Here is an 11,798-nt window from a genome sequence, read left to right as displayed (position 1 = left end):
GGAGGGCTCAAAATCAAAGGTAGGATAAAAGATTTAACTTCCACATAAGTTAAAAAATGACTCTAGAAAACAGTAATAAGAAGTAGGCTGGATGAACATTCTTAGGACTTAAAATGTTGCAGTTAGTTTGTAGAAATGAATCTACCCCAGTGCAAATGCACAGGGAAGAAGATGGAAAAGAAGCCAGCAGTGTGAGGCAGGAGAAAGGGGCAATGCAGTTTCATGTCAGGGCCACAGAGCACTGTGTTGTTTGACTGATGCTCCTGAGGTTGATCGGCAGAGGTGAGGCTTGCATCAGCTGTCAGGATATTTGGAGCAAACCACAGTTAATCCAGAGAGCTTCTCTGCATTCACATGCCACTGTGTGGAATTTCTCTCCAAGTCATGGATTTCTAATTTTATTCAGTTCAAATGGCACATTTATACAGAGGCCTTTACTGACCAACTTATTTAAAATAAATTACCCCCTTTCAGTAAATCTCTACTCTTTGTTTCATGTCTTGATACCTAATGTCACCTGTTAGATTTGCTTTTCTCTATGTTGTGTTAACTTAATAAAAGATGACAGTGTAATGCTTGCATACAATGCATTGTGATTGTATTCAACCCCCACTGCAAACTCTCTCATCCCTTCTCACTTGGCCTTATCACCTTTCTCTCTCCCCTCTCTCCTTCCTTCCTTCCCTTCCTCCTTCTCCATTGCATTTTTCTTCCTGTGTCCCATATCATACAGGTACTCACATTTTTTGAGTGTTTGTTTCCTTCCTCTGGGAAGTAAGATTTACAAAATCCAGAACTTCGCTTCTTTAGCTCTTGCCAAGGATGCACAATTCTCTGTCTTTCAACCTAATTTTCCCTAAAATTTTGTATCTGGATCATTCTGACAGTTGCTACCCTTATAAATGTCTGGGCTGTTCTTTGACATATGCTATTAATATGTCTTCTTCATCTGTGCCATCAATTGACTTGCAATCTCCACTCCCCAGAAGACATCAGAAGTATAATAGGACATTTATAGAAGCAAGCTCAAAATCCACCTGGGGCTTCTGCGCCGACTATCACGACAGCCTTCGCTTTAGCCCCCAGAAACCAGCTGAGTGACCCTTTCCTAATGGTCTCCATTTCAAAAAGATATTACATTGTGTTTCCTCTTTATAATCTGACCTACTTGGGAGTAGGGGGAAGAAGCCTGTGGCCAAAATTACATCTAATTTACCACATGAAGATCTGAACATTAACAAAATAAAATGTATAGAATCATGCAAATGATATGCCCAAAAGCTGTGCTCATAATAAACCAATTAACATGTTTTTGAAATGTGGCAACCTACAGTGACAAGTGAGGTGAAGAGTCACATATTGAAAGTTGTAGATGTGGACTAACTGAACAGGTCCATGTGAGATTTATCTGCTCAGTCTGAGAACACTTTATGGTTCAAACTCTTGAAGCAAGCCCAGGTCGGACAGAAATGCCCCTTGTGTATTTGGATTCAGCACTCACTTTTAAAGATAATAAATGATTTATATAAAAAAGGTAAAAAAAATAGACCAAAATGTCTCAGCAAATACCAGAAAAACTGTATTTTTCAGGTGCTATTCTTTATATATAACAAAATATTATGTTGCCAGAAAACAAAACAAAACTATATTTGGAAACAGACAAAAAAATACAAAATAACTTCTTGGCACAAAACCAATGAAGAAGAAAAAAACAAAATTCAGTAACAAATTGGAATAGAAGCAGTTATAAATAAAGGGAACAAATGCATTCTAAAACTTGTAGGATTCCCAAAACTATACAGCATAATATGTAGTCTGATGGCATGTTCTGGAAAGTAAGAAACATTGGACAACCTCTGTGATCAATAGCACACCCGCCATCTGGAAATCACTGCAGATGCTGAGGGTTGAGCCTAGCAAGCAGAGTGTGGTTTCTGGAGCTGTTTTTCTGCTTCAGTGACTAGCTGCCAGCCTGGGATGGAGAGCCATCTCTGGGATTGTTCTATTACCCAGTTTCCTCCCTCCTGCAAGATGGTATATTCTACTGCAGGGTAGGTTCCACAAACCCCAAGATCAGCAGGCAAGGTAAGATGTTCTGTCTCCCCAGCCGGTGCAACTCACTATGCTCTATTTGCTTCCTCCACACTGAGATCCACTTAGGGAACACTCCTAGAACTGGAAGATGTCAATAATAGAGGACCTGGGAGAAAAATTCTCCAATACAGTTACATTTTTCATGACAAATGTTCCAAACTGGGTCATGAGTTTTGATAGTTGGTCTCTAATTGTTAGTGCTGTTTTTGGAAGTTGTGGGCCCTTTTAGATATGAAGAATTGATGGTAGATATTTGTACCACAGAAGCGTCCACCAATCATTGAATTAGATACTTAATAGCATTTTCAATTAGAGCGACTATTGGGTGGTATGTTTTAATTTCTCCCCTTTTTATCATAGAAGTCTACCTGCATACTGAGTTGTTAATAAGAGTTAATTCTTCCATGATTTTCCTTTGTTTATCAGTTCATATAGGAAAAAATTATTCATTCCCGAGCGCTTATCATAGTAAAGGTCTTTCTGCTTCTTTCCTGCCTCTCCTGTGCCTAGTATTCTGGTGGTGTGAGTAAGAAATGTACCCAGTAGGCTCATATACTTGAATACTCAGTCCGTGGTTGATAACATTGTTTAGGGAAAGTTACAGAACTGGAGTTGGAATTACAGCTAGTTTTGGGACACTGCAAGTGGGGAACCAAACTCAGGTCCTCTGGAAGAGCAGCAAGTGTATTTAACCACTAAGCTACTTCCCATCTTCATCTCTAGTCACTCTACACTTTATTAATTTATCTTTTTTATTATACTTTTTATTTTACAATACCATTCAGTTCTACATATCAGCCTATTAATTTATCTTAATGCTATCTTTTTTTTTTTTTTTTTTTTTTTTTTTTTTGGTTTTTTCGAGACAGGGTTTCTCTGTGTAGCTTTGCGCCTTTCCTGGAGCTCACTTGGTAGCCCAGGCTGGCCTCGAACTCACAAAGATCCGCCTGCCTCTGCCTCCCGAGTGCTGGGATTAAAGGCGTGCGCCACCACGCCCGGCTATCTTAATGCTATCTTAATGAAATAGATATTAATACTATTTCCATTTTGTAGATGGACAAACAGCAAGCTTTAATTTCTTGTTCGAGCTAACACAGCTTTTAACTGGAGAAAATATGAAGCAAGGTTGGAGATACTGCTTGGACATGCCAATCAGATTGAATTGGAATGATTTTCTTGCTGGGTAGCAGCAGCAGGAGAGCTGATGCCTCCGGAAGGTGTCTGAAAATCCTGCAGAGGCAAAGGCCTCCTTCCAGGTATTCCAGTTGGTTCACCATTACTTTTCTTCAAGACTGGGATACATCCCGATTGGTGTGCTGTATAGTAACATAACACACTCTTCTGTCCTGAAGAGGGAGCCAGGAGTCCTCTCTTCTCTGTCTGAGCCTGAGGAGTCAAGAAAGGGCTCTGAGGAATAATACTTACTTCTAAAAGAGGCTTTCCCCATCTTTACCCAGGACTTGCTAGAAATGACTTATTTGCATGAAATGGAAGATTCTAGGAATCTTTTCTCCAGAGATTAATGTTGAGTCACTGGTGACAGTCATGTAGAACAGCCCAACTTCGGTCTTCAACCAAGAGGTAATCACAGTCACATAACTTAGCATTTACTGAGCAAAGATTTGGTCCATTGTCTCTACCCTCACAACCACTATATGGGTAGATGACTTTATGATCATTTACAGATAGAGAGCTGAGAGGAACAGAGAAAATATTCTCCAAAAATCTCTTGGGAAATAGCAGTGTGATAATATGTTGCAATTGAGAACCAACCTTTCTCTTTCCTCTTTCTTTCTTTCTTTCTTTCTTTCTTTCTTTCTTTCTTTCTTTCTTTCTTTCTTTCTTTCTTTCTTTCTTTCTTTTTCTTTCTTTTTCTTTTTCTTTTGGTTTTTCAAGACAGGGTTTCTCTGTGTAGTTTTGATGCCTGTCTGGATCTCCCTCTGTAGACCAGGCTGGCCTTGAACTCACAGAAATCTGTCTGGCTCTACCTCCAGAGTGCTGGGATTAAAGGCATGCACCACTGCCACCCCGCTGAGAACCAACCTTTCTAACACTTAGGTAAGAAGCAAGACAAATACATAGACTATTATATCTTTTCCAACACCTGAAAGAAGGAAGACATTGGAACTGTGTCTTCCTAGAGGAACTGGACTTAAGTTCTAAATATGTAGCAGATGTGCTCCCAGGAAGTATGACCTACTTTTCTACCAACCAACTTCGAGATTTTGTTAAAGTTACAAGTACCATGATTAAATTCACAGGATATATAAAAAAATTCCCAGAATATGTAGTAAGTTGATATTGGCTTGATACTTAGAACTACCACCACAAGTACCATGGGAACTGCAGCTTTTCATCTGCAGAGTGAGATGTTTGCATAAGTGGACTCAAAGTTACCCTGATTCTGAGGGATTTTGTATCCAATGACCCAATTTTTTTTATTAATTAATTTTCTCCAGCCCAATCAGTTTTTCCTCCCTCCCCCCCAACCCCCCCCCCCCCCCCCCGCCTCCTCTCTTCCCAGTCCCTTCCCCCAGCTTCTCCTCCCCTCTCACATCCAGGCATTCTCCTTTCTCTTCAGAAAAGTGCAGGCCTCCCATGTATATCAGCCAGCCATGGCATATCAAGTTGTAGCAAGACTAGGCATCCCCTCTCCTGTTAAGGCTGGATGAGACAACCCAGTAGCAGGAAAGGGTCCCAAAAGCAAGTAACAGAGTCAGAGATAGCCTTTGCTCCCTCTGTTAGGAGTCCCACAAGAAGACCAAGGTACACAACTGTAACATATATACAAAGGGCCTAGGTCAGTCCCATGCAAATTCTTCGCTTCGTGGTTCAGTCTCTGTGAGCCCCTCTGAGCCCAGGTTAGTTGATTCTGTGGGTTGTCTTGTGGTGTCCTTGGCCTCTCTGCCTCCCATAATCCTTCCTTCTTCCTCTTCAACAGGATTCTCCAAGATCTGCCAAATGTTTAGCTGTGACCCAACTTCTTTTCTGAGAAAGATTTCTCAGATTCTCAATTGGTTTGATGATTTATCATTTGAAAACATAGCCATTTGAAAATGTTCTCAGATTTTGTCTCATTTAAGACTTTGAGTGATACACTTGTTTTTGAAGTCCAGTGATATCGATAGTAAGATTTGAGCATTTGACCTCTTCTCTACTGTAGTTTATCATAAACTGAGATCACTGAATAGATATGGCAGCAATTGATTTCTTGCTTGACCTGGCTCACCTTGCTTATTGCTTTGAAATGGCAATGCCTCAGATGTTTGCATTCTTTATGCTCAAGCCAATGCCTGATTCTTTCCATATATGCTTGCCATATTTTATCCACGCTGTCCTTACTACTCAGAATAAGTTATGATGATTAGTTTTGTCTATTCTTATTTTCATACTAAAGGAGAAATACTGGAAGATAAAGGTCACACCTGATTCATTCTTTTCTTCATGTGATAACTATAGAATAATATGTTAGAAATGAGGGAAAAATGAAGAAAGATGGGAATAGGAAAAGAAAGAACTTGCCTGGTTGTATTAGTTTTCTGCTACTACATGATAAATCAATGCAGAACAAGTGATTCAAAGGATGCCTAGTTATTAGTTCTCAGATTTGCACTTCAGAAGTCCATCGTGGACTATCTGGTTCCTCTTGTCAGGGTGTCAACAGGTGATATCAAAATATTAGCAGACTGAGTTCTCAGATGAGGACACTTGTGGAAAAATGTGCTTCAGAGCTACACTTTTGCTGGAATAATTCAGTAACTTGGGTGTGTTGGACTCAAATAATAATTTCCATATTGTCTGTCACCTGGGGACTACTTTGTATAACCAGAGGCCTCATGCATTCCTTGATGTGATAAAACTGCCTTCAAACTGGCAGTGGCAGGCAGAATCTTTCTCACGCTTCAAATTTCTTATTTGATCTCAGATCTCTTAACTGAGATTTAAAGGCCTCCAGAAATTAGATCAGGCCAGTTTAGATGATCATTCTCAGCTGGTTTTATTTTGTTCAGTGTTTTATGATTACTTAATGACACTGTTCATGTTTATGGTGTGTTTTGATCATATACTTCCCTAATAACCCTCCCTTATCCCACCTATTCACACTAAACTCCTTTTCCTTCCCAGAGAATTTGACTCCTACTTTCATGGTGTGTGTGTGTGTGTGTGTGTGTGTGTGTGTGTGTGTGTGTGTGTGTGTGTAGCTAGAGTTTTCCTGCCTGGCCCACAGACAGGACAAATCTCTCTTACCTGCCAGTCCCACAGCCTCTCAGACCCAACCAAGTAAATACACAGAGACTTATATTGCTTACAAATTGTATGGCTGTGGCAGGCTTCTTGCTAACTGTTTTTGTAGCTTAAATTAATATAAATCTATACTTTGCCATGTGGTTTGTGGCTTACCAGTACCTTACATCTCCCTTGTCATGGTGGCAGCTAGCAGTGTCTCTCTGCCTCAGCCTCCCACTTCCCAGAATTCTCATCGCTGCTTCTCCCACCTATACTTCCTTCCTGCCTGGCTACTGACCAATCAGTGTTTTATTTATTAACCAATCAGAGCAACACATTTGACATACAGACCACCCCACAGTGTGTGTGTGTGTGTGTGTGTGTGTGTGTGTGTGTGTGTGTGTTAACTAGGGTTATTTAATGTTACTTGTAGGAGCATGGTTGGGTGGTTTCAGATATATCTATATCTGAAAAAATGAATTCCCCTCACCTGGTAGTCATTAACAGCCAATTTGTCAATGGGGAGGGATAGGACCTCACAAGGCTTGACCTTAACAGGGATGGAATACTCAAAGACCCAGTCCTAGGTAGGTAACCACAGCTGCTGCAAGTTCATGAGGGCAATGTCTGTGTCATAACCAGGAGCCAGCCTTTTACCACATGACTCCTCATCCTCTGGCTCGTACATTCCCCCTCTTCTGTCTTATTCTTTGAACCTTGGATGAAGTGACAGGGATGTCATGAATAAAGGGCTAAGCAGTCGCTAATCACTGATTCCCAGCAAGTTGACCAGTTATACGTCTCTGTATTAACCATCTGTCACTGCAGAAGGAATCTCCCCTGACCGAGGCTGAAAGTAGCATTAATTCATAAGTATAAGAATAAACATTTGGAAGCCATCTTCATAACATGCCTATTTAGCAAAAACAACAGTAGAAAGATTCCCTAGGGCCTATGACCTATCCAGCCATTAGCTTTTGACTAGATTTACAGTCCTGGACATGAATTCCTTCTTGTGAAATAGGTCTCAAATCCAGTCAGAAAGAAGTTGGTTACCCCCACAATAATGGCACTATAGCACCAGTGGACACATATTGCCTAACAGGTCAGTTTTGTAGAATAAAGCCCTGTCTACTGGGTAACGTCCTTGATGGTTTTTCTCCCACAGGACCTTTCATGACACCTTCCAGCAGTATATTATCTAACTGGAAGGCAGGAAGCTTTCAACTCAGTTCCATCTTGATGGCTCTATGTTATGCAACTAAAGTGTGTGGTGTCTTCAGCAATAGGACATTATCACTTAGTTATGGAAGGCAACTAAGAACAATGCCAATAGCCCATATTGTTTTAGAAGCTTCTGGGGTTTTTGTAACTAAAAATTCATAACAAGGTATCCTACATATGACACTGGATTTAAGTTTAAAAACCTGTCTTCTTGAAGCTATGTTATCTATCCATACAAGATATTTTCTTTTCTTTTCTTTTCAACAAATTTGGGTGCAGAGAAAGGGATGGGAACAAGTTAAAAAAAAACTTAGGAGATGAGAAAAAGCTATATAGAAACCATCTAAAATATAGGATAACTAACTATCTTCTTATCTTAGGCCAACCTATAATAAGATTTTAATTCATCTTGGTGTATGCACACCAGTGGACTAAGAATCTTAGGAAGCCGGGCAGTGATGGCACACACCTTTAATCCCAGCACTTGGGAGGCAGAGGCAGGTGGATCTCTGTGAGTTCGAGGCTAGCCTGGTCTACAGAGTGAGATCCAGGACAGGCATCAAAACTACACAGAGAAACCCTGTCTTGAAAAAGAAAAAAAAAGGAATCTTTAGAAACATCTTAAAATATTTTTTGTCACACTGGTTAGTTACTTTTGTCTTTTCCTTTTTTGATTGTTTTTCCTTTTCTTGAAAATATTTTTTTTATCATATAATATATCTTGATTATGATTTCCCTTCCCTCTCATCCAGCCAGCTTCTTCTCATCTCTACTCCTATCTGGATCCACTCCTTTTCTTTCTCTCATTAGAAAACAAACAGGCTATTAAGGGCTAATGAAATGAAATAAAATACAACAGGAAAAAACAATAACACATCAGAATTGGACAAACAAACAAGCAGAGGGAAATGACCCCAAGAGAAAGCACAAGAAACAGAGACCCACTTGTCCACACATTCAGGAATCCCACAAAAACACTAAGCTGGAAGTCATAATATATCTGTGTATATATATATGCAGAAGACCTGGTACAGACATGTGCAGGCCCTGTGCATGTTGCCTCAGTCTCCGTGAGCTCATATGTACTTTTACCATATTGATTTAAAGGCCTTATTTTCTTGGTGTCCTCCATCCTCTCTGGCTCTTATATTCTTTCCACCTCCTCTTTCCCAGGGTTCCCTGAACCCTGATGGGAGGGATTAAATGGAGACATCCCATTTAGGGATGAGTGTTCTGTGTTCTCTTACTCTGCCCAATGTCTGATTTTAGATCTCTGGATTTGTTCTCATTTGCTGCAGGATGAAGCTTCTTTGATGATTGCTGATCAAGGCACTGACCTATGATTAGAGCATAATGTCATTAGGAGTCATTTTATTCCTCTATTGCTTAAATTTTAGAAGAGCGTTTGGTTTACTCTGGGTCCTTGAGATGTCTAGTCTTGGTTTCTTGGTCACCCAAGCAGTGTCAAGTATGGATTCCATCTTGTGATATAGCTGCTGGGAGGAACAGCCGTCAACAACTCAGAGATTGAGGGAGATCCATGGAGTCAATAAACTAATCACTCAATTTGACTTTTCTATCTGAGGAAGTAGAACTTAATTCTCTGGGGCCAGCAAAAAAGGTGTACACACACACACACACACACACACACACACACACACACACACACACACACACACACACACACACACACCTCCAACATGTCAGGGTCTTCTAGGGTGCTGATGAATGGCAAGCCTTCAGAAAAACTGAAGAGGAGATGCAGAGCACGGAAACTACTGGACAGAGAAACAGACACATGAGGACTTTTCTAAGGCCAAAGGTTAATTCTTCATTTTATTCTTTTTGTGGCTGCTCTACTCTATTCTTTTTCTGTTCTGTTCTTTTACCCTGATGTTTCCCTTCTGTCTCTCTTGATGTCTCCCTTCTAACTTTCTTTCTACATCTTTCCTGGTGTTTTACTTCTCTCCTGTCTTTATTTTTTCCCTTATAGATTATATACCAGGGCAAAATCTTTTAAGTGGGATAAAAATTACAATGTGGTTACATTTTGTTTTTGAAGTGAATGATTACAATGAATACAAGTAAAAAATAACATGTTTTTCCATATATCTAACATGATTAAACATTTTATGTATTACAGGTGAAAAACAAGTTGTCCCAGGAACCTACATACATTTATAACCAAGCAACTTGTTATAAATTAGCATAAGCGAAGAAGGAAATTTTCTTGGTTAGTTCTTTTGCTGGCAGGCTGCATTTTACAGTTACAAAGAAAGGATCAATCACTTTATTATTTATCTCAAAAGATAATCTTATAAAAATATTAAAAGAATCATAAATATAAACTTCTATATATGAAAAAACAGTCAGCTCTACTTTAAATCCTCAGGGTGCAAACCCACTCAACAGTTTTTTGTAACAGGAAGCTGAGGGCAGAAATGGGTACTCATCACCTTTGGCCACTAACCCATCCTAGCAAGAAAGGTACATCAACTGGCAATAGCCAGGCTGCTGCTGTTACTGTTTCCCGACCTCAAGGTTTTTTATTCAACAATTAAAAATGTGTCTTTATAAACTTTAAATTGTTCCCCAAGATTTTCTACCTCAAAACCATTAGCAAAAGCATCTTACCCTAACCTTACTAACAATCTACATGTCTAAATTCTTTCTAAGGGTGGTGGTTGCATCATTAATCTGCTCCAGCAGCAATGCTTGGAAAAAGTCAATCACTATTATTGTAAGTACCAGTACCAGTACCCAGCGAGGGGTTAGAAACCCCTTCAAAGTTCTCATACAACCCATAGATTATGAGGGATATGGTGTCCATGAAGGCTACAATCAGAGCTGTGCTCAATAACAGCATGAGATCCTCAGAACACACGGGGGATTGGACTTGGAGGAACTGAGGCAGTTAAATATCTGTAGTCAACCTACTTGATTCTCTGGCTGGAGTGGCCTGTGGTTTCCAAGGAATGCCTTCTGGGGCTAGGGGCACCCTTTGTCTTTTCTTATTCAGAGGACATTTATGACATGATGTCTGGGACCACCTCACATAATTTATGCCATGGCATGTGAAATGATGGCAGTATCTTCTAAGGGAAGCACTTCTAGGTTTAGAGTCATCAGGTCTGTGAGGATTCTGCCAAACTTCTCATATCATCTGACCTCTGAACAGGTCTCTCAAGTATTGAATGGAGACATAGGAATTCATTCATGGACTTGGGTAGCATTACCCTGCTTATTTCCAGAACATAAAATGAGATACATCAAATAAAAAAAACTCCAAATGTGAGTCTCTGGCCTCTATATATGCACGTATGTGCACCCAGATACACACACACACACACACACACACACACACACACACACACACACATTGTAGACACACAAAGGAAAAAATAACTTCTCCAAATTTGTAAAAACATCACCATTTTTGTCTTTATTTACAAGTAAGGAAACTGGGGCACAGATTAGACAAGACATTCATCTTCAAGGTACCTTTTCTAGACTGTAAAACAATGAGTATTTTAAAGAATTTTTCCACTACTGTTATTTCTAAAAGGGGCATCATAGAAGGCCATATAAGCCATACAAATGGACAAGGTCTCAGGACAGGTACATAAACCGAGAACTCAACATCATTTTCAGGTTCTCCTGTATTATAGAGATGAGCTGAGATGAGGTCACCATGAAGGCAAGAAGGAAACTAAGCCCTTATGCCATGGAAGTCAAGAAATAGTGTACAGAACTGGGGCCTTCATTTCTAGTTTCATAAATGATCCCACATTCCTCTTCCACAAGTGATCCAGGGAGGGTGAAATGTAATGTCCCTGGAGGATAATCGACTCCGATCACCTTGAGCTGATCCACAATCATTCCTATGAAACCTTACAAGGGGCATTTCTTCTGTTGGTTTTGAGTATCTGAAATGATAAACTAGAGAGAGTTACTTCCTTCATGAATCATACATAGCTATATGTTAGCATGCTTGAGTTGCCAAACAAAGAGTCACAAAACGAGCAAGCTTAACAACACTTAAATTATTCAACACAAGCAAAGTAGCTTCTTTCAGATCACACAGACTGGCAAGAGTCCTCCATATTAGCTGATATTTTATATGGCTCTTGATGCTGACTATTCCCTTCTGAAACTACAAATTGCAAACCATGATTCTTGCAGGAAGAAGAAGAAATTGTGTTAAGTCTCCCTTTTTGCTTCTGCTAATTCCGTGGCTGTCCAATACAACTCCA

The sequence above is a fragment of the Peromyscus maniculatus genome, chromosome 20, assembly GCF_049852395.1.
Source record: "Peromyscus maniculatus bairdii isolate BWxNUB_F1_BW_parent chromosome 20, HU_Pman_BW_mat_3.1, whole genome shotgun sequence".
In the NCBI taxonomy this organism is placed as follows: domain Eukaryota; kingdom Metazoa; phylum Chordata; class Mammalia; order Rodentia; family Cricetidae; genus Peromyscus; species Peromyscus maniculatus.
Note: the sequence above shows the minus strand (reverse complement) of the source record.